The 26,024-nt window shown below is 45.6% G+C and overlaps 1 protein-coding gene across 2 annotated transcripts in view; it reads left to right on the top strand.

The window, feature by feature from the left end:
- Positions 1-26,024, top strand: part of CHSY1 (chondroitin sulfate synthase 1) — a 93,544-nt gene that overhangs the window by 36,072 nt on the left and 31,448 nt on the right. The window lies entirely within an intron of this gene.

Here is a 26,024-nt window from a genome sequence, read left to right as displayed (position 1 = left end):
GGGTCCCCCCCCCCCCCCCCCCCCCCCCTTCTTGGGATGAAGAAATGGAATGAAATAATATATTATAATGTCTTCCTGTTTCCACTGAATCTTATTCCTCATTGGCTTTGAGCAGACTGCCTGTACCAGAATTTGCTAGGTATACGGTATAGCTGGGAGACCAGTTCAGGGAAGCAACTTCTGGTGTGTAAAGGTTTCTATCAGCCAGGGCATTCTGCAGTAAAAATAAAGGGAACTTACTCGGGCCTTTCCAAATAAGGCCTGATAAAGGACTAAGTTTCCAATTGGTGTAAACTTTAGTCAGACGGTGGTGATATACTGATTTATAGCAACTGAATTGACCGTCTCAGATCTTTATCCTTTACATCTGGTGCGTGCACCATAGGCTACAGGGCAAAAAAAATATGCGAAAGTTAAGAAGTGGCATAATTTATCTTTTAATACTAGAACTGTTTCCTGTAGCCTTCTGCCCGCAAGGATGTGTGCCCCCCTTATCATGATGCAGGTTGCGTGGAGCTCGGAGGGAGGCATCACTCCAGAGCAGCTGTTCTGAGCTCCAGCTGACATAAAGGTCCCTGCTGACCAGCTGGGACTCTCCCTTTAGGATGGGTAAAGCCCTTTAAGGTCCTTGAGGCCACGCTATTTGGAAGCTGTGATTCATTTTTATATGTATAAAATCAGTTTGTAGTAGCAAATCTCAGAAACCAATGAGTCTTGCCTGTGCTGTGCCTGGGGGCTTCGGGGGGAAAAATTCCGTGTGTAAGACAGCAGAGGAAACACTTCCGTGGCACTGGTTTACATAGGTGGGCTTGCCACGAAATGTGTAGCAGCATTAGACTGTGGGGTTGCATTGCCAGTGAGGTAGGTGGAGAGAGGGATCACTTCGGATGCAGCAAGACTTCCCTGGCAATAGCGCTGTCGCTTGTGGAGCGTTTCTGCCCACGGATACCTGTGCTCTCTGTCACTTGAGGGAGCCCTTCCTGCAACCCTTGGCGAAACGCGATGCGTTGATCTGCACCGCATTATTTCAGAGATGCAGGAGTCCCTTGTTTCCCTAGTGTGTTGCAGGGCATTAGGAATACTGTTTCATACCAGCTCTGTCTCTGAGCTGCGATTTTTGAAGGCATGTTCAGCTGTTAAGCTGGATACTGGTTGTGAATCTCTTTAATTCCTCTATCAAAACTTTTTTTTTAGCTGCTTTTGCTTACGTGGCTAGGGAGTTGCTTGTGTTTTGACTGCTGAAGTCTGCCAACCACTCTCCCATTGTGGATGTAGGCCTAATTGAAAGGAGTGAATGCCAAGTTAGCCTACGAATCCTGGATATGACGGGCTCGGAGGGGCAAAGGGGCTGGAAGGAATGTCGGAGGTTATCTGGTCCAGGAAGGTCCTTGTCTAAATGTTTGTCTAACCGGCACTTCAAAACTTCCAGGGAGCGTTCCCAAGCTGTTCTGGGCGATCTGCTCTAGTGGTTACTCACTCTCACAGTTAAGAGACACTTCTCAATAGTTAACCTAAATGTGCCTTGTTGCATTTGAATCCTGTTATGCCTTGTCCTTTTCTTCCCAGTGGACACAGAGAAAATCGGCCACTTTCTTCTTTATAGCAACTGCGTTTGTATTTGAATGGGGTCAACCCCTTTACTCCTTTTCCCCCTTAGTCTTCTCTTCTCCAGACTAAATTTCTGTTTCTAGCCCAGTGGGTCCAACCTCTTTAGCAGCCCTGTCACAAGTTAGCCCTGCACGCTCCCCAAGTGCCGCTCCAATCCTTTTTCCTTACCCGATCTGCTGTCTGCCCTGTCTGTCACTGTGCTGCCTGTCCCCTCCACAGTCTGCTGCATGCCACTGGTGGCACTGGTGCTGCAGGTGGCCATCCCTGTTCTGGCCTTTCTTCATGTCAAGTATTGGAGACCCCTTGTTGCTCTTCTCCAGGTTCCCTCCAGTTTGTCTGCACCCTCTTGAAGCGTGCAAACCTGGATAGTGGTCCAGGTGAGGCCCCACTGGAGCTAAGCCATGGAAGATCTGCTTCCCTTGACTTGTGTACCACACATCTGTCCAGTGGCTGTTTGCTTTTTACAGCAGGATTACACCGTGGACTCCACATTCAGCTTGCGATCCATTATAACCACCCAGATCTTCTGCAGTACTTTCTTTGACTCCGCCATAAGCATAGTACTTACCCACATTGAATTTCATGCCATCTTTTTGTTCAAACCATTTTTCCAATTTTGAGAACAGGATCAGGATTCAAAATGACTTTAATAAAGTGTCTACAGCCCCTCCCAGCTTGGTGTCATCCAGTTACTTACACTTAGTTTCATTTGCTGTGTCGTTAACAGTTTTAATTACAGGTTTTTAAATGCCACTACTACAAAGAAAGTGGACCTGTAGGAAATTGTGACTGTTTTTTCCAGATAGCTGCTCTACTGTGGAATATGTTAGTATCTATAAAATTGAACAAAATGACTGGTGTCTGATGTGAGTTGAAATCTAGATTTAGCATGCACAGGTTGGACACTGCATTAATTGCCTGCATAAATTACAGACATACTATCATGTGGAAGTGTTTGTCAAAACTGCTGTTCTCCACCTTGACTTGCCAAAATGAAATATGATGGGGTAACTAATAATAAAGGTGCATGTTCCAAGGGAATGGAAAATGCCAAGAGCACCCTTGAAAAGGGACAAATGCTCATAAAACATGGTCATTTAAGATGGAAAACAGAAAATTGCTTCAGCTGCAGTAGTTAATCTTCAATGTCCCCCTTATTTAAAATCTGACAGGACTTCACTCTTTGCTGTTCCCTTACACATTTTATTTAATCTGTTTTGTACACTTCAGCCCTCTCCTTGAGAAACTGATTTCATTACATGCTTAGGACACTTTTCCAATGTCCCAAGCTGAATTTTTGCTTGCTCAGGTACTAGGAACAACACTCATGGCTATCGACCAGTCCTTTTCATAGAGGTACTGCTTTGGCAATACTTGTAAATGGTTTGCAGCATATCTTTGCCTGTCTTCCCCCAGCTGTTTGTAGCACATTACAGTAATCTTTCCTCCATTCATCCCTTTTTGTTCCTAACTGCATTTCTAGGTTGGCCTGCCCTAAAAAGTCAGTTATAACTTATAGTATAGTATGCACGGCTGCAGTAGTTGCTATGTAAGTCGTACTAATTCCCTGGTGGCCTGCAGTTGATGCCTCTCTTAATATCTCCTGGAATAGATTCATTTCTTTGTTGCAGTACTGTATAAGGAAACCAGTTTTACATGGGATTTACTTCTTGGCTCCACTTTGACCAGATATAAAGACTTGACGTGATACCCCTCCTTTCTTCTGCTGCCCCCTCTGCATCCACACATGGCCCAAACCCTTTCCCAGTCTGACTGTGAGCTCTGGCTCTCGTTTCATGAAGTGGATGAGCCAAGCTGAAATATGGGTAGCTGTTCTGCTAAATCATTTTATTCTGAGCCTGTCTGCGTGCCTGATAACAGCTGGTAAATATGTTCACCTTCAGGTTGTCACCTTTTTGACTACTTTGCCCTTGCTTGACCATTGCAGGCCTTTCTGAAGAGCTTTGTTGCACACCCGTAAGTGTGTTTGAAGCCTCAGGGGTGTCATGTTAATCACTTTGTCTCTATAGGCTTGCCCTGTCAAGATTTTACTGCCACCCTGAATCCATGCCTTGCCCATTTCCTTCCCCCTCCATCTCTTCCCACTACATTTTATGTCTGGGTCCTCAAACTTTCTCGCTGTTGCCAAATGACCGGTGCCATGTCTTGTCTAGAAGAATTGCTTTGCTTGCTGCTTGCACTGCATCATGTTGTGATCCAGTTTTAATTTATCTCCATCCCTGCTACCCCTTCAGATGGCCACCCGTGATAGTCTGTCTCCCGTCTGTCTCTTCCCACCAATTGAACTTCCTCCTGTCTGTTCCCGTTTCTCATAGGAAACGTCAATGTTATTTGTTCAGATTCCCAGGATCCTCTGCCTCGTCACTTCCTGCTGTTCAAGAGCTAAGTCCAAGAAGAACTAAAATAGCACAACCTTTTCTTTTTTTCAGTGAGCTCATGTTGTTTCTGAAGAGTTGACAGGGCTACGAGTGTTTCCCTGTTTTAGTGCAAGCTTCTTGGAAAATCCTGGTTATTGCTCTTTCTGTCTAAGTGCAATTGGTGCGTGACAGGTTAGTACTTCCACCTTGAAGGCAATGCTTAAGGGAACAACACAGCTCTGAATTATTTGTCAGGATGGTGTTTGATGTCCGTGTCTGGTCCCAGTGTGCATCTTCCAGATAACCCTTAAGTATTGTTCAGGCATTTAAACAACGTGGAAGGTAATGGGTTTTGTTTGGATGGAGAAAACCCAGCTTGCCTGGAGGGCCGAGATGGTGCAGCCTGGCTTCCTTAAGAAGAGCAAAGGTTGCTGCCAAGTCATCCAATCATGCAATTTTATCGTCTGCTCGCTGGGCTTTTGGCAAACGTGATGGGCAATATTCTCCACCGCTACAGGAGCCGAGCAACCGTCTCTGGTACGTCTGCTGCTGCTGGTCATCATCTGTGTTGTGATTTGTACTTTCCTGCTTTCCTTGTGTCCTGCGAGCCTTAATTCTCTTCCAGTAGCTTTATCTGGTCAGGCTGAGATGTTAAATCTTGTGCGGAGTTGAAACTGTCAGTGGGTGCTGGAGCAGAGCTGTTTAATTGAACTCTGTTTTATTTCCCCCCCGGCTTTTTTTTCCTTTAAATCTCCTCTGTCTAGTCCTGGACTCGCTCTGAAGGGCCTTACAGCACAAGGGTGATGTCTGAATGATGTGATGTTGAGCAAACTGCTTTTCGTAGTATAATGGAGCCTGGTCTAAGGCTGGGGTATGTGGGAGTGGGGGCAGGGAGTCATCTGCCTTTTCTAATGTTCCTTACAATGGGAAGGAGAATGGGTAGAAGGGTGGGGGGGCTTGGGAGGTTTAGCAGAACAAGTTTCTGGTTTTATAGGACTTGGCTCCTTCTTATCTGTGCACCACCCCCTTGCCCCCCACCTTTGAACCCCAGATGCTGTATTACGGATCAATGTTGCATATGAACCTAGTAACCAGGCAGTTTATAGTCAGGTTGCAGCTGCAGCTAGTCGAGAAAAGCAGATCATGGCTGGAGACTGGTATTAAGAAATAGGCAGTGGGGATAGACTGGGAACTGGTCATACAAGGGCGGCGGCGAGGGACAAGTGGAGGCCAGCTACGGAGAATCCCCCAGAGCACATAGACCAGCTTTAGCTTGCTGTCAGTATGTGGAAAGATAATGTGGCTCCTGGCACAACACTTTCAACTCTGCTCCTGCTGCCTTCCTGACTGGTATAGTCCTGAGCCTGGAGGTAGCTGAGCACCTGGACCCCACGGGGATGACCCGAGCTGCAGCAGGGAAAGAAGGATGAGACATGCTCACATTTCTTCCTTTCTCCAGGCTGGTACGTTTTCCCCAATCTCCCTCAGTACTTGGACATACCTGGGGTTTTGCAGACACATGCCCATGAGTGGAAGGTTGTCCGAGCTTCACTGATATACTGTAAAGAGCTGGGCTGACTTGTAGGCTGATTCCTGGCCTCCAGAGAGCAGAGACAAAAGAAGCACAGCCTAGATGCAGAACCATTTTTGCACTGTCCACAGGCTCAGCCCGAGTTGTCCTTTCCAGCGAGCGCAGTTTTCCTGAAGAGTGCATGTGGGAGCCAGGTGGAGGGTGGCAAGTGACCCCATCAGCTTTGGAAGTCGGTGGAAATTAGTTATTCTTTCAGATATCAGTGTCCCAAAATTGCTGGGACACCTTTAGAATCCTTTTCATCCCTTTCCCTGAAATGCTACCTTTTATTTTCATGGGGCTTTTTAATATGGCTTCATCTTTATTTAATCCTCTGCTTAAATTTTCAGCCTCCATCAGGGGCTTAAAATCCATTAATTCCTCAATTAAGCGCAAGTGATTTCCTCACCTCTCTCTCGTTTATAGATCAAGCACTTCCTCGGTGACTATGAAATGGCCTAACCAGTCCCCTCGGGGAGGAACTGTCACATAATGGCATTGCCAAAGGAGGCTTATGTATGGTACCTTTCTAGTTCTCCTGTCGTTCAAGCCTCTTCTCTGCCTATACCCATGAGAAGCTCCAGATGAATTGACAGATGCCTGTCTATCCCAGAGTTTCACTATGTAACGGCTGATCTTCTTAAAATTTTATTTTTTAAAGACTATTTCTGTATTTAGGCTGTGTGTGAAAGCAGCCCTGATACCCCCAAAGAAAAGATTTTATTTTTTTGGTAGGAAGCTGGGGGTTCTTCACGTGCAATGAATTGGCGTAGAAGCATATATTTAAAGCAAAAGTTTTCTAACAAAAATCAGTTCTGAAAAACAAATAATTTGGGATCTGTTTCCTTCAGCTGCTTGCTGGAAGTCATCCTTGAAGCTGTCATGTGATTTTAATACTGGTTAGCAGCTAGTATGGGTTTTTCAAGAAAATTATCTTTGTGTGTGTGCGCTCAAATTTAGCTGCAGTAACTAAGCTGGGTTTTTTTTGTAAAAGCCCTGTGATGCGAGATGTCTCCCTGCATATTTTTTTAAACAAAACCCTGAGTTATAACCCTCCCCAACATAATTATCTCCTACCTTGAATTACAGCTCCTGTAACAGTATTGGATGCTTAAAACTTTTTATCATTGCTGCTTTGCTTCTCCTACTCCCTCTCTCCCCCCCACACTTTAAGAGTATAGAGATAAACATGTTTGTGCTTGAATATGACAACACCATGGAAAATAATTGTTGATCTGATTATGTCAATTGAGTTGCAGTTTGCTTCCTGTTCTTTATGGGCATTCATATGCCTGGGGCTGTAGGACATTGAGATACTGAGCTTTTTGGAAAACCTTTCTATTCTGCCATTAGTAAGAGGAGAGAAACAAGTCTGGACAGAATACAGAAGGGCAGACTCGAAATATTCCATCTTACATTTCAGCCTTTGACAACTGTGTGTGTAAATTGGGGGCTGGAAGTAATAAGTGACTCATATTTTTCAAATGACCTGTTCTCTGTCTCCAAAAGCTGGGGGGGGGTTGGGTTTTTTTAACATTGTTTTAGGAAACTACTATTCTCTTTCTTCATGCAGAAGCAGACTTTTATCCTAAAAATCAATTGTATTAAAAGTCTGCTGGATTTTTAAAAACCTGAAAGGCAAATCGGCTCATATGAATGCCTAGATAGAATTCCAGTTGTCTGCTTCACAATTCTTTCTTAAAAGGCAAGTTTTCAATTAAATCAGTAAATCCCTCTATGAAAGGTTAAGGTTTAAACTGTTGCACAAAGCTTCACACTGTGAAACAAATGTTGGTAGCATTTAAGAGCACTACACTTTCTGAAGCCAGATTTTGAAGTGTTGAGAATAAAGATGCACTAACATGTGGCTTGTTCCGTAAACACTTCCCTGTTTAAACTACAGTAGGAAAATGCATTCATCCCAAAGCAGCAATTGGTGAGAGTGGTGGGGTAGTTCAACTCAACCGGATACAATACCTGCTCTTCAGATAGTTCGTATGCAGTGCACAGCTTTGAAATATGGCCCTTGTCCATCTCAGGGGGCCAGCTGGTAGGTGGTATCCTCAGGTCGTTGTGACATGGAAGCTGTCCCTGGTGGTCCAGGAGAAACACTGTATTCAAACTCTCGAATTTTAAAATTCCCAAGTAGGGACTGATTTTTGGGTTGTGGTGGAAAGCAAGGAAAAGCTTATAGAATGGGCTGAATGCAAAGTTAGGTGGAGAGCGGGTAAGACTGAGTTTCGGACAGAAAAAAACTTTTTATTAACTCATCTCTGGCTTTCCCCTGGAAGCACAAGTTCATGCAAGTATTTCAAAGGCAACGGGACTCCCTACGTGTGTCTGTAGGGCTGGGCCTACGCATGTCACTTGCCCTCTATCCCAGGCTTCAACTGTGCAAAGAAAACTGAGGAATCTCCTCTTGGCAGGATCCGGTCCCCATGTGACAAGCTTTTGGGGGTGGGTTGATGTCATCTACATTCATTAAAGTGCTCTCTCAGGCCTGGCTGCCCCTGCTTCCTGTGTGTAAACCTTTCCTAATGCAGGGGTTTGGATGTGACCAGCCTTCTTTCCTTTCCCCGTACCCTGTCATCTTCCTGGACCTGGCTGTGGTCTGCTGTCCTATACTTTGATTATAAATTATTAGAGCAGGGATTCTTTCATGTTTTTTATTTTTTATCCAGTACACAGATTCACAGAAGTTTAGGGCTGGAAGGGACCTTGTGAGATCATCGGGTCCAGCCCCCCTCCTCTGGGCAGGAAAGACTGCTCACAACAGCGGCCTGGTCCGCGGCTAGAGTTCCTAGTCATCCCAACAATGCAAATAATAAACGGAGCTGCATTTAATTGCAGGCTGCAAAGCAAAAAAAAAAATAATGTTTTTTTGGCTTGAGAGAAACCCCAGAGGGGGAGAAGAGAACCAGAGCTGCTTGCCTGACAAGCGGGAAGTTCTCACAGCTGTCTGGCTAGCCTGCCTGCCTCGTACAGATCTTTGTTATACAGTTGGCTGAGTGCACACAGCAATAAAGTATCTTCTGACAACTTCTGTTTTCGCCCTTTCTGATTCCAGCAATATGATCTCGGGTCCTGCCTGCACTGGAATAAAATAAGCAGATTTGAGACCGTATCTCAAACAGCTCTCTAGGTTCAGGCCTTGCTTTGTGAATGATGCTGAAAGCCAATGTCCCCAACCGAGTGGCCTGAGCACACCTGGTTAGAATGGATGTTGAACTCTGGCTGACCAGCAGGACAGTCATTTTTAACTTGGGATACAGGATGAACCTATCAAAAAATGGCTCATTTTGGTACAGTAGATGATCTTCTTCCATTACATCACGTGGCAAAAGTTGTCATAAATCACAGCTGAAAGGCATTTCTTATAGTCTCTCTGTGGCTGTCTGAAATATCTCTAAGAGCACATTGTCTGCACCTTATGGTTAGCTAAAGTTCACCTGGGATGGTGCCAGTTCTGAAGGAGCATTCACATAGCATCTTGCATATCATCTGGATGTGCAAACTCTATCTGTGTGAGGTCCACAATTGTGTAATTCTCCACTGACGTAGCCTTGGGGCTCTAGAGCCAGAGGTTCCCAGCCTTTTTATGCTGAGGACCGGGAAACCACAGACCGGCAAACCACAGACCAGAAGTGACTGCGGACCAGCAGTGACCAGCATCATGAGCAACGTGTGCCTCCAACACTTGCAGGGGCATGGCGACAGGAGCATGGCGGCTGCGGTGGGAGTGCGGCAGTGGTAAGCTCAGAGCTCCTGCAGATGCTGCTGGCGCTGTTGTGGGGGGTGTTACAAGCACCAACCAGTGGTCAGTGACCAGCCACAGACGCCACTGGCGGTGGCGGGGGTGGCAAGCAGTGACCGCCCGCAGGTGCTGCCAACAGTGTCAGCGGCACCTTTTTATAGGGGGTGCACTGCCACGCTCAGGGGGTGCACATGCATCCGTGTCCACCTCCTACACATCACCAGTGACTGGCATACTGTGGGCAGGCAGCCAGCCCTTTTTTATACTCTCTATAAAAAAAATGGATGGGTGCCAGTCTGCAGTATGCCGGTCACTTCCAGTCCATGGTTGGCCTGTCCACGGTCACTTCCAGTCCGGCAGCCAACCCTTCTTGGCCTAGTACCAGGCCGCAACCCGGGGATTGGGAACCCCTGCTCTAGAGAGAGGGAGAGAGAGGAGTCTGGTACTCTTAACACCTTGTCATCTGGTCATGGGAGCATGCTACTGTAGCCAGAAGAGATTGAGTTGTGTGTGTAGAAAAGCTTCCTCAACTAGAACCTCCTTCTAGGGAACTTGCAGATCTTTCACTCTTTGTAGGGTGGACCAAGAAAGGCAGAGGTCTGCATTGTATATGCCAACTTGAATTCCAACTCAGGAATATTTATTTATTTATTTATTTATTTATTTAAAAGCAAAAAAAGGGGTAAAAGTGAGTAGGCAAGCACGTGACCAAATGGCATGCTCCTCAGCATGAGTTTTGAAGAGTAGACTTAGCTCTTGATCTTAGCCAAAAGTCCAAGAAGCACCAGAGACAACCAAGGTGCTTGCTGAAGGTCTTTTAATTTCTTATGGTAGAGCAAAGTTGCAGCTTTGCTCTGTTTAACTCTGGTGCTGAGGAGTGCTGTTCCCTTAGCTAAGATCAAAGCCAACCTACACCCAAGACGTGGGACCTGCTTACTGTGTCTTGGTCCGTCCAGTGCTAGTTTCGCCCTCTGAGTATATGCACGGGTCCCTGAGTCAGCTTTCTTGGGTGCTGCTAGCAGAATAGCCACAGCAGCATAGAGTTCAGCATGGACTGCAGAAAGTACCCAAGCAGCTGGGTAGTTCCTTGGGTAGGTGGTCCTCTTCCTAGGTTGCATGCGGCGTGGCTAGTTATAGGTCTGAAGCTTGCTACGCTCCAACTGCACAAGCTCCAGGTGCTGCAGTCTGCATCCTTGCATATCATCTTTGTCCAGGAAAGAAAGCCAGTGACTCCAGGAGAGAGGGACCGCGACATCTGAGCAATGGTGGCATGCAGGAGCCCACAGGAGACGATTCCATCTGTCCAATGGGCCTGAAAGGAAAGAGCCAATCCTGGGAACAGAGGAGAGGACCCACAGGCAGGGCCTGTACAGAATGAGCTTCCTGCAGCTCCATCTCCATCACCACCCCTGGGGAGGAGAGGGATGAAGGGTTCAGGCAGGCAGGCTGCTAATGAGGGAAGGCTGCAGTCCTCCACTGAATGGTAGTTCTGCGTGGTTGTTCTCAGTGCAGTCTCCATGCTAGGTCCAGGCCAAGAGGCTGCTTTTCTGCATGTCCTCCTGGAAGCAGAGTACCATCTAACATTGCCCTTTGGTGCCTTTCCAAATGGAGTACTGCCTGGGGGGTGCTGTAATGAGGCCAATGCATGAAACATTTGCCATGCGTCAGGGCTATGCTAGAAGTACCTCTGCTGGCGTGGTGTGCCAGCATTCCTAGCAGAAGAGTTGGTGCAAATGCTACCAGAAAAATCGTGATACTTCCCTCCAGTGAAACCAGATATACCACTGACGGAATCGGTTTGTCCAGTGCAGCGGCCCTCTTCCTGGGATCTCTTAAGTGTATATTAACAGTCTTTTACAGAAGCAGGATGCTGGCTGCTGTGATCCCCCTGCTTTACCTGTGCAAGGTTAGGGTGTTGGGTCTGTGTTGTGTCAGGGTTGACTGCAGTCTTATGTAGGGTTTAGATTACAGTTTGCATGGGATGGTTTGGATAGGGATGATCCTGCCTCAGGCAGGGGGTTAGACTAGATGACCTCTGGAGGTCCCTTTCAGCCCTACATCTCTGATACTGTTAAATGGATTTGTGTTAGGGGCTTTTCCCAGCACAGCTGTGTGATTCAGCGATGCAAAGAGGTATGACCCCTTGGCTGTTGTAGGCCAGCATGCAAATTTTGGTAGCATTGACTTGGAGGAGGGCTGTCTGTGCTGGCTCCACTAGGATTACAGCTCCAGACATATTCCACACGTGGCACTCTGGTCATGGAGTCACAGGGTTGGGAAGGGATGTTGTCCCAGCCTCTCGTGCTTGTGCAGTCAACCATCATGCTAGTCACTTGTGAAATATTTATGCCCAGCAACACGCTTTGTATAGCCCACCTCTGTGGCAGCGAGGTGTTCCCCGTGATGTGGCAGTTACAGTAGTTCACGTGCCACTACGATCTCATTCCTGTTCTTTTCAAGGAATAACCTGCACCCAGAAATGGCTCACAATTCCCGTGGAGGTGTCCACGTTGCCTTGAGCACACCCTGTGGTTCCTATTTCGTTACTTAAGGGTAGCAAACTGATTTCCTGTCCTGCAATTCCTGGACACGGGACAAAAGTGAATTCTAAATTGAAACATAGACCACATTGTTCAGCAACTGACTTCCAATATAATTTCAGAGTCATTTGTGTGCTCGTTCTTCCTTTCAATGGATTTGCATGTTTCTACCTGCCGTTTCCAGCTTGTCAAGTTTCTGCTTTCTCCTTACTTTCCTTCTAATGCAACAACAGCGTAACAGTGCAGTGAAGTTTTTTACTAAGCATAAAACGGAAGAAGGCTGCACTTTTCTGCTTCGTGGCCTCTGTAGATTTGCTGGCAGGAAAGCTCTTTCTAGCTGAGTAGTGGGTGATATTCTGACACGTTAACAACCTCGGTCGTGGGACCAATCAACTCTAATACGCACTGAAGAACGACCCTAAGAATCGCATGCAGCCTTGTGGGAGTTGTGAAAGGAGAAGGCTGATAAAAGATGACATTGTGTATTTACTTTATAAACCGACATAAAAGCAAATGCATTTACTCATTGTGTAGTAAAATGACACGCGGCGTTTTTTTGGTGAACTCTTGCGTGCTTATTCCAAGATATATTAAACATTTAAAAGGATTGGCTGAGATGTCTCCAAGCTGCCAAGAGATTTAAACAATATTCTCTTAACACTTGGGTGATGTCTAAATCATACTTATGGATTTGGAAATCTCATCCAGCTTTTTATAACTGGGTGGTACAGTAGTACTGAACATGACGGCAGCCTTTTAATGTTGTGATGATTGAACACATTTTTCATTCTGAAGCATAGGTATAACTGTTCTGCTTAAGCAATCTTAATCCAGACGTTTGCTTTTCTTTTCTCCTTTTCACCACAGCCGGATTTCGGCTGCTGGATCTTATGCCTCATTGTAATTGGATGCTAACCACAGCTCCTAAAGTCATTTAGAAACCCTTTTTTTGCAGATTTCTCAGAGGCTTTTTGTCCACATGCACAAAACTATTTTTATTTGCAGTCAAATCATGTTCCTGTTTCTGGAAGGGTTAAAACAGGCTTAGCTAGCTACTTCTTGCTATCCAACTCTCTCTTCTCCAGCAACGTCTATAGGTAGCCGGCAGGTAGAGTGCTAACAACTTCTGTGCAGAACTTACCTAGAAGGGGTCTTTCTGCTCCTCGTAACCCTTGTGTGTTCATGGATGCTAAGGGAGCTTTTGAACCACCCGGGTGTATACTGCACCTGGCATTACATTGTGTCTCAGTCCTTCACTCGAGACGTGCGGTGCTGTACGTGTGTATGTGTACGTGGCTTTCCCTTCCCTGAAAATAAAGGGACAGCATGAAATTTGCAAGCTCTTACTTACTGGCTTTTAATATTAGCCGATGAGTCACACTTTTAACCACAACTTCTGAAACGTTCTCTGCGGAACAGATCAAGCCGCTACTTTAAGCATCCATGAACATTTTTTTTTCATTAAATTATGACTAAGACTAAATCTAGTGATTCGGGTTCCCGAAGTGCTGGCATCAAATAATCCTTCCACCAACATTGTTCTTTTAATTTACGGAAGAAAACAAATTAACTGCAACCGGAATGACTGCCTGAGAGATTGTTTCCTGTTGTGCCTCTTGATGGTTTTCCATTTGTGGACATGATTCATTAGTAAACAGTGTGCGCTAGGCTGACAACTGACCAGAATCTAGGTCACCTCCAAGGCAGTTCAGATGCAGTCTTTTAACCTACAAGTTGTCTATAAGATTATTACAGAGCTCATACATTTAAACCATCTTCAGGTACACGGTGGGTGCATCTACACATTCGTTTTAATGCTCATTAAAGCATCACAAAAAGTGCTCTTTAGCTAATGAACATTAAAATAGGTTAATGTGCATTTTTCTAGTACCTCACGATGGAGGGTGTCTATACATGAGTTTGTCGGGGAGGGAGGGGCACTTTAATTAGAGCGGCTCTAATTAAAGCACCTGCAGCATCACGTATATTCAGTGTCCTGTGCTTCACTATGAGCATTTGAGCTTCAATAGTCATTTGAGCTTTAGTTCAAGTGCTCCTGCCGTCATTTTCAAGTGCAGGGACACTGAATAGACGTGACACAGAGGCTGCTGGAGCGTGTTAATTAACACGCTCCAGCAGACTTGATTAATTAGCATTCATCAGAGCAGCCATCTGGGACATGTACATGTACCCAGAGTTATCCGATTTAATGCACATTACCTAAAGCAGGAGTTCCCAAACTGTGGGTCACAACCCCAAATGGGGTTGCAACATCAGTGGATGGGGTCCGGGTTGGGGATGAGGGGTCATGCTGAGGAAATGGGACCATAAATGGGGAAAAGTTTAGGAAGCACTGACCTAAAGCACATTAATGAACATGTAGATGCACCCAGCGTTGCTTTCTAAGTACTACTGGAAACTTGGAGTTGAAGTCTGGCGCCCCATTCACGAGGCTGATTGATTGATTGTTTGTTTCCCTAGGTGCCAGTGTTGATTTGCTCTCAAGTAATTGGGGAAAACTTCTGATCCTTCCTCCCTGTGCTGTGTAGGGTAAATTAGAAGTCAGTTTGTGCAGGGGGTAAATTGGGCCGTACTACCACATTAGGACTGCTTCCACTACCCAAGCTAACTCAAGAAGCCGGCTTTGATCGTTACACAGTGTTGCAGACTGCAAGTATAGATTGAGTTTCATCCTCTGGCTGTGAACAGAGGTCATTTTAACTGTCCTGGGGGCAAGGGGGAGCAGCTACTTAAGCGTGCACATCAGCTCGGGTCCGGGCTCCTGTAGCAATACAAATTATAAGCAACCCTCGCCATTCATGGGGGATACGTTCTTGTGATCCCCGCGAAGGGTAAAATCCATGAGTAAGGCACTGTTCATGACCGCAGTGCCCCTGAGAGCTTAGGGGGCAGGGGCCTGGCTCCGGTGGCGATGGTGGGAGCGCAGTTGCAGCAAGCGCGAACCTCCCGAGGAGCTCCTGTAAGTGTATAAAGTGTATTTAAAATGCGGGTTTGGCATTTGCAAATATTTGAAACCGCAAATGCCAAACCCACGAATAGCAAGGATTTCCTGTAGTGAAATTTGGTGGTGCTCTAATCCTGAATGGAACAGGTCACAGTTGCCGTGGTTTTGTGACACTTGTATTGTGACAGGATTGCTCCCAGCTAACTGTTGCATTGTAAGAGCTTGCATGGTATTGTTTGATGCCGTTCGGTTTGTTTGTACCCCCTATCTCTTGATCCAGTGTCTTGACAACAGAGGAGAAAGTAAAACGCAGCAATTACTGAATTTTAAAACTGGATGTGTTCAGATGCTCTCCTGTGTCATCTTTAAGCACTCTTGAATCATAGACAAGTTGGGTTGGAAAGGACCTTGGGAGATCTAGTCCCGCTTTCTGCTCAAGGCAGGATCATCCCTATCTAAGCCATCCAGGACAAGTGTTTAACCTCATCTTAAAATGGCAAGACCAAATCTGCGCACCTCTCAGGCGCAATGCCCAAAAACATCCAAACACCCTAACTTGTCATGGCTAAAGCAAGGGCATGTGGGCACTGTCAACCCATCTTTTTAGATCATGCTATGAAACCCATCCCTATGAAAGTGGATTTGGCTTATAGCAAGATGCTGCTAATATGATTTAGAAACTCTGCTCACCCAAGGGGCTCTGCTGCTTTATACATGCTATTGGGTCCCAACCTATTGAATAGACATGAGTTTTTCAGAATTGCTTTAGTCTGTTCAGCACCTGAGATCCAGAGTTGTAAGCCATCCTGGGTATTTTAACCATCTTATTTATTTTAACCCATGATCTCCATAAATGGGCCCCTAAAGTTAGATGACCATGTTCAAAAGCGCTGAGGACCCAGCGGTCTGCAGTGAGCAACTTGCATCCAGGTGAAGAAAATCCGACTTCTAAGACCATTGTAAATGGTTATGGCCCAAGCTTGTCTGTCTGAGTTTTGTGGGATACTTGGTTTGCAGGGAGGGAGTAGCAAGAGAGAAGTAATCAACTCCCACAACCTGGTCAAGCCACAGCTGCTCTCTGTGGTCAGCTGAGTGTTCTTAAACCTAAAGGACTGGGTGTTCAGAAAAGCTCTGCTGTCATTTGGACAGCTAAACAAGGGAGTGGGATCTGTTTTTGGAGAGAGTTCTGCATCCAGCGCCTTCTAGATCCAGTGGGTGTTGTCAGGTGCTGAGCTTTTATACTAAAACCATCCTGTCTGTTTTGTAGGTATGTGCATGGCCCAGAAGCTGGTCAAACGGTTCAGAAACTGAAGAGTGATTTTGAGGGTCTTGGCTTCATCTGCTGGCCGTGGGTGTCTGGTCCTTTCTCAGGGCTCAGCAATATGCAGCACTGGTTGCTCCTTATCCAGTCAGGGTGGTTTCTTCTTGATGCATTTCCTTCTCATTAAGGATGTGAACATAGGGGTCCTGAAGAAGGAGCAAAGTTGATGGTTTCAGAAATGAGTAGGCATCTTACTCCTTTGTATCCCATCGTCTATAGTGGGATTCGTATTGGTGCGTGTGTAGCTGCTCTTAAAGAAGGGGCTGTGAAACGTCTGTAGCTGTCTGCTGGCACTGTGTTCGTTGGTATGTAGGCTGATCAGTGGGAGAGAAGTCTCATGCTCATTTAGATCCCTGCTTCCTTTCCTGGGCTCCACACAGGCCCAAACCCTTTTCTCAAAATACCTTCCAAGAACCTTGTCTGCCGATGTCCTTAGACCAACACGGCTACAACCTACACCCCTGCTTCCATAGCCTTGTGTTTTGAAGCATTCCTTTGTGTGGCTGCTAAGTAAAATGCTCCTGTGTCCAGAAGAATTGAGATTTAGTTTTTCACTTGAACAAGTATCTCTGTTTTCTATAGCCGACATGGAAAGTCCAAGGCTGGATTTTAGAGTGATGTTCTCTGGGTTGCTTCTTAAGGCTTCCCTGACTTCTGGGAGGCAGGGAGAACAGGACAGCTGTGCCATTTCTCAACCTGTGGGCATGGGTTTCAAAACCTTTATAACAGTCTCTCTGGGACTGGATGCAGAAGATAAATTATGATAGGCTGCATGATTAGAATCCATTTAAGATGACTGGAAATGGGGCATTTAGACAAAGAAAGGCCTCTTTAAATTATTCTGGCCTGGCAAAAAGCTTGAAGAGCTTAAGTCCTTGTGTGGAGTGGTGTTGGAGTCTGAAGGCTGTCTAAAAGAACGGTTTAAACGCTTATTCTTGCAGAAAACCTTCCCCCTCTGATCCTTTTGTACCTTGTATACTTTTTGTTATAATTATTTAATGCATTTGGTGGAGGATTACTGTACAGGTCCAGGATTTTATATATCAGAAAAGATTTCCAGTAAGCCTGGGAATGGGGATGAGCAAAATCACTCCCGGACTTCTTCCTTTAAAAATGGAACTAACAAAGCAGAATAATTAACTTTTACAAAAAGCACATGCACGCACAACGGTCCTCAGTGTTCATGTAGATCTCCTGCAAGGACGTTGAACTAGATTTCATCATCCATGCTACAGCCCTGTGGCTGCTTGAGGTTTAACCAACTTCTGTTTAGAAAGTGCCATTTAGACTCTATGAAGCAATGGCTCCAGAGAGAACGTTGGACATTTCTAATCTCTTCTTAAAATGAATAGTTTAAATCGGTAGCCATTGACCTGTGGTCCACAGACCCCTGGGGGTCTGCACGCTGTCTAAGGGGTCTGCGAAAGATGACTATGATCAATCAAATGTGAACACCCACACTTGCAATTCAAAGGGGTCCGCACCTCCACTTGAAATTTCCAAAGGAGTGCACACGTCCATTCAACACTTTTTGGGGGTCCACAAATGGAAAAAAGATTGAGAACCACTGGTCTAAATTATGGCTCAACACCAGATGTCACTTTTGCTTAGGACAACCCTTCAGATTCTGGAAACAGGGCTGCTTTCCTTACCACATTATTCACTTGTAATTTATATAGTTTGCCTTAGGGTATTCTGTTTTGCAGGGTTAGCTTCATTGCAAGGGAGCATGGGGAAAGCACTAAAAATACTAGTGACATTTAGACAATTAAATCCAGCTTTTCCAATCACTTAAAAAGTCTGGACCAGAGAGTGTGTCTTTTTTGGAGCCACGGTACCAGCCTGACAACAGTCACAAGGCTCTTAAATGCTACCCTCAGAAAGGAGAAGTGAATGGGAGTTATCAGTTGTTTTTTGCTGTAAAGGTTTAACTTTTTTTTCTTCTTGTTGTTCCTCTTTTTTTTTAAATAAAAAGCTTCTGACAAGTTGCTGTAGCAAAATTTTTTCAGATCTTTTTTTCCAAGTGCTGACTTTGTTCATGTTTGAAATATTAATATATGGATTAATTCCTATGGAAACACCGTGAAGGCATCTCTTGGTAGTGATTAAGCTTAACACCTTAGTTTTCTGTCTCTGTGACCTCTGAACCTTTCTCTAATCTATCCGGACTAAAGCTGAAGTCTCATGCCGGCAAAACCATATCGAGACAGCAGGGAAACCGTAGACTTGAAGGCCCCCTCTCTGGAATTGGCCCTTGCCAACGTTGCACTGGGGATCTGAGCTGAAGACAAAGGAAGAATAGTTTCTTACGCCTGCACGAGTCTAGCAGAATAAAAATCTGTGTTTTGAAACACTACGTGAAGTAGCTGGCACACATTTCCAGGACATTGCAGACGAGATGTGGAAGCTTTGACAGAAGGAGCTTTTATTGGAATGGGGAGTGAGGGCTGTGGTCATTGTTTGATTTCCCCTCCCAGTTACTTTTTTGTACAAGTTCCCTGATTTTCCTTTTCTTCCTCCTCCCTTCTAATTTTGGTAAATATACAACTATAAATCAAGCTCAGTGCAAATTCAGATGGCCAGTGTGTCCTGGGACAGCCACCTCCACATGTTCTGCACTGGTCATCTTAACCTTGCACGCTCCAGAGTTTGCTCTCAGTCCCAGGCTAATGGCTTTTTAACCCTTTTGTAGCTAGAAGATGGACTCTTCCCAACAAAAAGTGCTGATCTAAAATGCTTTAGAGCTCTTGCAGCGTGGCACCTGGGGAGCTGTATGGAGTAATGCGTGGCAGGGATCCAGCAGGCTTGAGTGAGAGGAGTCTTTGCTTGCAATCTATATTTTATCCACGTAGCTTTGAAAAAGTTGACAAGGATGAAAAGGCTGTTAGTGCTCTCCCCGGAGGAGAAGGACGTGTGTGTTCAGATGGTCTGCTGTCTTGAAGCTCAGATCTGAGAAAACTGTGCCTAGTGTAAATGTTCAGTTACCTACTTCCAAATCCTAGTCTGAAAACAATAATTGCCGTAGTGGCACTGTCATTATGTACTGCCTTTCTGCTGCTATTTCCTTGGAAGCTCTTTGTTCGTGGTTCAAGGCATATTTAATTACAGTAGATACCTGCTGTACCAGATGTTTATTTGATCCTCAAGCTTGTACTTGAGTTGCTCGCTTGGAGACCGCTTCTACAAAGGCATCTCAGCTGGTGGCTCCTGCAGCTCAGTGGAATTGGTGGGACCTGTGAAGAGACATTGGGTTTGGAAACATGGATGCTTCAATGGGACTTCTTGCTAACGGTGTAGATATACTGCCTAGAACAGGGGTTTTCAACCTTTTTGGGTCAGTGTACCCCTAGCAGCCAGTCGAGAAGGAAGAAGTCCCCCAGCAGCCAGTTGACAAGCGGGGGGGTGGTCCCCAATGGCTGATCGGTGAGCGGGGGGGTGGTCTCCCAACGGCTGGTCATCGAGCATGCTGGCAAGAAGTACCAGCAGTAGTGGCGGAAATGGCTGCAGCGCCTGCTGCGGAGTACCCCCTGAGGCCTTCCCACCTACCCGTAGGAGTATGCGTACCCCCAGCTGAAAACCCCTGCCATAGAAAGGTGCTAGTAAGGGCTCAACTCAATTCTTGAGGCCGTTTCTGTTGATGCACTGGATGTTTAATGAGGCTTATCTGAAACGCCAGTATCAAATATGGTTGATTTTCATCCAAACCTGGGCAAGTCCACTAAATGCTTCATTCCAAAAGGCAGATGAGGTTCTTTGGGAAGATGTCATTATCTTTTATTAGACCAACTAAATAGTTGGAAAAGTTTTTGTTTTTTTTTTTTTTTGTTTTTGTTTTTGGCAAGCTTTTGGGCAAAAACACCCTTCATCAGGCATAGGGAAATGAGCAACCTCATTCAAAAAGTAAAGTTTACTCTGAAGTCACAGCCTAAAGCAGAGGTTGGCAGCCTTTTGTTGCCACTGTGGGCCACTGCTTACAACCCAGCCTGCACCAGGTGCTGCAGATGCTGAGAGGGGAAAAGATGGGAAAAGTCAGGTGCTAGGACTCTGGGAGTGACTCCCCTGCTGGTGTGGCTGAAACAGATTGCTGATACCCTGAGCTACCGTGGGCCGAATTGGGTCCACGGCCTGTAGACTACCAAGCCCTGGCCTAAAGCACATAACCTGCATTTCCGTTTGGCAAAATGAAAGTCGCATGTAGATACCCCAGGGCCAAAACTGACTTGCTGCTACAATATTTTAGTTTGTAAGTCTTCAGTTGATCAGTGCATTAATGTTCTGGGATTCTACTTGGTGAACATCCGTTTGGTTAATATGCTATATTTTAGGATCTTAAATTCTGCTCTATTTTATTCTATTTTGTTGTTCTTTTATTTGTTCTAGTTGCCCTTTTTCAAGTTTGCTTCCCTTGCTGTAAGCTGCCAAAAGCCTTTGTTGGGAAAAGTGACGCGCACAAATCTCATGCGTGCGCAAATAAATAACTAAACGTCGTTTCTTGGTGTTTGGCCTAAATATTCCCCTCCCTTCATCATCTTACTCGGTTATCCCTGTTTCACGCCAAACAAAATTCTTTTCACTGGGGGCTTTTCTTTCACAGATGAATTTGTAGGTTTACATGCCAGCTCCAGTCGTTACCCAGCCAAGATAGACGTGCTTAGGTCTTTTCTTGTCTTTTATTTCATGTTTCTGTAAGCAAAAGCCATCATGCGATTAAATTTTAAACTGACTATCAGCAAATGGGTGTTGCATGTTCTAAGCATCAAAAAAAAATCCCATCTTCATTCATTTTAAATAACACACTCAAAAAATTCATATTCTAATAGACTGCTGTTCTTCAAGTCCTAATAGCATCAAGGCAGTATTAATGTCTGGCTTAAATGTGATCGATTGTGAGAACTTCCTTTTCTTTTGAAGACGCATCAGGGTACCAAACAGCTGGGCGAGTGACTTCCCTCCTTGACCTTGCACATTTCTTTGAAAGTCTGGGTGGCCTTTGGCTATGTCAGCATTTCCTACATACAGATCTTTTTAAACGGCTGCCTGCCAGGGGACAGTGTACAAGTACAGGGCAGCGAGGGGTAATGTTTTAGCATCTAGATGCTGGTGTTGACTCTTATGCTAGAAATCATGTGCTTTATCCTGCTGCCCTAGTGTAGAAGAGGAGTCATTTAGGGGGTAGCTACTCTTCTGACTCTTGCTTTGGTCTCGGTACATGCCGCAGCTGTTAACCCTCACATTAACCCTCTTCTGGGACAGAACTGCTCTTTTATTTTATACTGGACCCTGGGCTACAGCACAGCACCCTGTGCATCACCTGTGCTCACCCAGTGGGTCCTTCTGAGTTTTGGTACGCACAGCTGTCTGTGTGAGCAGAGGTTAACACCATGGTAAGGCAGCAGCCTTCCCAGATTTAGGTATTTAATCCATAACAGTAATAAGAAAAAAAAGCAACAATAGGGAATGAGGATTTTTTAAAGAAGAAATAGGTCTGCACACGTGGCTAGGGCTTAGGCAAACTGAATTCCTTCTGTGCAGGGAGTATCGGAGAGCCAAATTTACTCGGAGCTTCAGGCAGGGTGATGGTGGTGTCCTTTGGTTCCCCGTGACTAGCTCCCAAACAGATTTCTTGCCTTCCCTCGGAGGGAGACTTTTTTTAACTGTTCATAGAGCTTTGATCTTTCAGCTCCCAGCACTGGCGATGCAAAAGCTGTATGGCGTGGCTTGGAGGTAGGTAGTAGGCTCCTCATAGCTAACAAACTGTAGACCTCACCAAAAGCTTGTGATTCCCTTCCCACCCACCCCCAAGGAAGTTTAGCTGGAGAGGGTCTTATTTGGATCCATTATTCATCGATAACTCTTTTGGGGGAGATTTTTGAACAGGTTCTGCCAAAAAGCCAGTACCCCAGTTAATCTTAGCACTGGATCTGAGCGCGAGTGCTAGGGTGACGCTATCAATGTGGCTTAGTCTTCTCTGGAGAACATCTCGGGGAGGAAGGGGAGGGACATTAAGAGAAATGACAGTAAATGCTGAATTGATGTCAGTGCTTGAGGCTGAAGTGGTGGGAAGTGCTAAAAAGAGACGAAGTTTTAACGTTAACTTGTGAAACTTCTCTGGGTTTCTGAACTGAAGAGTCTGCCCGCGATGTGTAATAACACTAACGACCCCGAGTTCCTGTAACTTTTTAATTACTGCTGCACATGATAACTAAAACAGGTTCCTTTTTATTTTTTATCATGTTACCAGATCAAATGGTTCCCTTGCAAACGGAGGGTTTTGATGTGTTACTGCGTGCTCTGTGTCTGCTGCTCGGTGGCCGCAGGGCAGTAATTCAAAGACGATGTGGTGTCAGCTTCCCTCGGCAGTTTAGACAAGTGGCTCCTTGCTTCCCCCTGAAGGTGAACAGCTGTTCTTAAAAGTGACCCTAATGACTTATTTTAATTAAGGGTTTTTTTTCTTTTCAAGGATGTTCTGAGCCTGAATGTGCCATTGCTTGTAAAATCTGGTAATTCAAGCAGTTAGCCAAAACATTGCATTGTCTTCAGCTTTGGCTAAGCTGTCTACCTGCCGCCAGGAAAATGATGATCTCGATTAAACAGCTCACGTATTCTGTTTGCCTCAGGATTTCAGAAAGGCTGGACTGTCTGCTAACATTAGTAATGTTTCCAGACAGGAACTTTTATGCTGCTTGTGGTTTATTAATTAATGCAATATTTCAAACTTTTTACCTTTTGCTGTAAGCGGAGACCTGTAATTAAAGGTGCAGCTTTTCTTAAGTTGTTTGTGTTATGGCAAGTTTTAAACATAGGCTTGAATCATAGAGAAGAAGGGAGGGCAGGAACCTCCAGAGGTCATCTAGTCCAACCTCTTGCTTGAGGCAGGATCATTTTTATCCAAACCCCCCCATACAGCCATAATCTAAATCCTGATAAGAAATGAAGGCGATACAAAAGTTGTAATGGCCGTAATGCTTTGACTTTCCATCGTGACTTAGCCAGTGAACCCTTTCAGATAGAAAAATCCAGGTAATATAGTTCTTTCCTAAGGGCACAGTAATGAAATGGCCTTGTGGTACATTGAAAGGAAGATGCAGGTTGTGTGCTTTGCAGTGTTACAGAGGTTTAGGGGAGTCTATTCACAGAGCAGATTTTGAAACCAATAGCTCGCACTTTTATTTAAATAGTACCTGGTCAACAGCAACAGCGTGGTCTCATGGGCAAGAGAGGACTCCTTTCAACGGTGAGTAAGGCACCAGCGGGGCTTGTTTCCAGCAAAAGAGTGTGTCCTACTGGCTAGTGGCTCCTATGGGAGTTGGGAGGCCCAGGTTGAATTTCCTGGCTTGACAAAGATTTACTCAGTAGCTGTGCTTAAGTCACTTAATATCTCTTTGAGGCCTCTGTTTTCTTGCTGCAAAATGGTAGGGACTCCTTCCCTGATCTGCCTGTAGTAAAGACAAATACGCTATGGTGATGAAGTTCACCTAAGCGCTAAAGACAAATAGACCCACATGGAGCTTTTCATGAGGTTAAGCCATCCTTGTCTGGAACTCCATCCACAAAAGAGAGCCAGCTCCCCGTGGCGGCTTCGTTTGCTATCTCTTGTGTGCAATCCAGAGAATCGTAGAAAGTGAGACCTGGAAGGGACCTCAGGAGGCCACATCTAGTCCAACCCCCTGCTCAAAGCGGGACCAACCCCAGCTACATCCCAGACAAGGCTTTGTCTACCTGGGTCTTAAAAACCTCCAAGGATGGAGATTCTACAACCTCTCTGGGTAGCCTGTTCCAGTGCTTTATTACTCTCCCAATTGGTGAGAGAGCTTTTCCTAATCCCCAACCTAAGCTTCCCTTGCTGCAACTGGAGCCCATTGCTCCTTGTCCTGTCATCTGCCCCCACGGAGAACAGTCCAGCTCCATCCTCTTTGCAACCCCCCCTGCAAGTAGTTGAAGGCTGCTATTCAATCCCCTCTCAGTCTTCTTATCTCTAGACTGAATAAAGCCAGTTCCCGAAGCCTCTCCTCACAAGTCATGACCCCCAGGCCCCTCATCATTTTCGTTGCCTCCTGATGAACTCTCTCCAATTTGTCTGCATGCTTTCTGTAGTGGGGGCCCAGAACTGGATGCAGGACTCCAGATGTGGCCTCACCAGTGCCCAATAAAGGGCAAGGATCACTTCCCTCGAACTGCTGGCAGTGCTTCTACTAATGCAGCCCAGTATACCGTTAGTCTTCTTGGCAGCAAGAGCGCACTGTTGGCTCATAGCTAATTGTCCACTGTAACACCCCCCCCCGATTCTTCTTTTTCTGCAGAGCTGCTGCCCAGCCAATCAGCCCCCGGCCTGTCCCGGTGCAGGGGATTGTTCTGTCCTAAGTGCAGGACTTTGCACTTGCCCGTGATGAACCTCCATGGGATTTCTTTTGGTCCCGTCCTCCAGTTTGTCTAGGTCACCCTGAGACCTAGCCCTACCCTCCAGCATATCTACTCCTTCCCACAGTTTGGTGTCACCCGCAGACTTACCGAGGATGCACTTCATCCCATCTTCCAGGTCATTGATAAAGACATTGAACAAAACTGGCCCCAGGACCGAACCTGGGGCACTCCACTCGATACTGGCTGCCAGGGAATGGTGCTTGGACTGCAGTCCTCTGCCCCTTACCCATGTGCTCAGGGATTTTCTCCTGTGAGCGTGGGTGGTTGTGTTTTTTAATTAGATTGTAATGAACCTGAGGGGCACACTGGTTCTGAAGAGAACAATTGGATACACAGAAGAGGAAAAAAATGCTGACTTCCTGCCCCTGGGGCAGCGGACTGGACTCGATGATCCTTCAGGGTCCCTTCCAGCCCAAATGTCTATGAAATCTATGAACCAGCCTCTGGCAAAAGGCACTGTTGATTGGCAGCCCCGCAGTGGCATTATGATCAGTGTAGGCTAGGCAGAAGTATCATATGTTTTTTGCCATGCGTGTAGCCCTGCCCTAGTCGGGAAGCCCTTTTTATGGGGTTGTGAGGGTAGTTCATGTGGATTTCAAGACAGTTGAGGATATAGTTTGAGCTGCTGTAACCTACAGTACATGCCTTAAAGTGACACAAGACAGCAGTTGTCGTCGTTGGTATGGGATACAGCATCCACCAGGCCAAGCACTTTGGTGATTCAAATAAGAGGCAGCAAAGTAAAAAGCAAAGTAAAAAAAAACAAAAAAACCCATGCAGCGTCCCATCGAGGTACTGTGCAGCTTGGGAGCTTCATTGTAGTTCATTCATTGATTCTAATAGCTGGCAGGGGGAAAAAATCTGGTAGTCATATTTTATTATAAGATTTTGATTCACATAAGCAGTTGGTTTTATGAGGCTAATGTACAGTGGAAAATGCATGTAGTACAGTGTCTTCTGGTATTTGGTTTTGGGATTTTGATTCTAATTTGCGGCTGATTCTCCTAAATGGGATTGTAATAACCTGTGGACACTATAATAACTTGGGAAACTATTTATATGGGCTGAATAAGGATCAGTGGCCAGAGAGGAAAGTAATACAGACCCTTGTGGGATGCCTCCCCTTTCTCCTCCCAGAAATGTTTGGCATGTGAATAATACCTAATCTGATATTTTTTTCTTTTCTTTCTCTAGTAGCTTTTCACTGCTCTCTGGCTAAACTAGATAAACTCCCACATGCCTCAGTATATAGCCATTTACAGTACCTGCAGCTGGCTAAGTGTCCTACCGGGGAATTTTTCAGGCCAGCGTTGGAAAGAATGCATCTGCTAGCCCTGTAATGAATGCTTTGTACTGTCAGACTGTTGCTTGGGGTAAAATAACTAAGACTAAATCACCATCCCTCCCCCCATTTTCTTTGCAGCATGTAACTTAGATTCATTCCTCTTTCCTCTTTTCCCCTGGTAG

This window comes from Alligator sinensis, unplaced genomic scaffold (assembly GCF_000455745.1).
Source record: "Alligator sinensis unplaced genomic scaffold, ASM45574v1 scaffold210_2, whole genome shotgun sequence".
Classification (NCBI taxonomy): Eukaryota; Metazoa; Chordata; order Crocodylia; family Alligatoridae; genus Alligator; species Alligator sinensis.
This window is presented reverse-complemented; position numbering and strand designations above follow the sequence as displayed.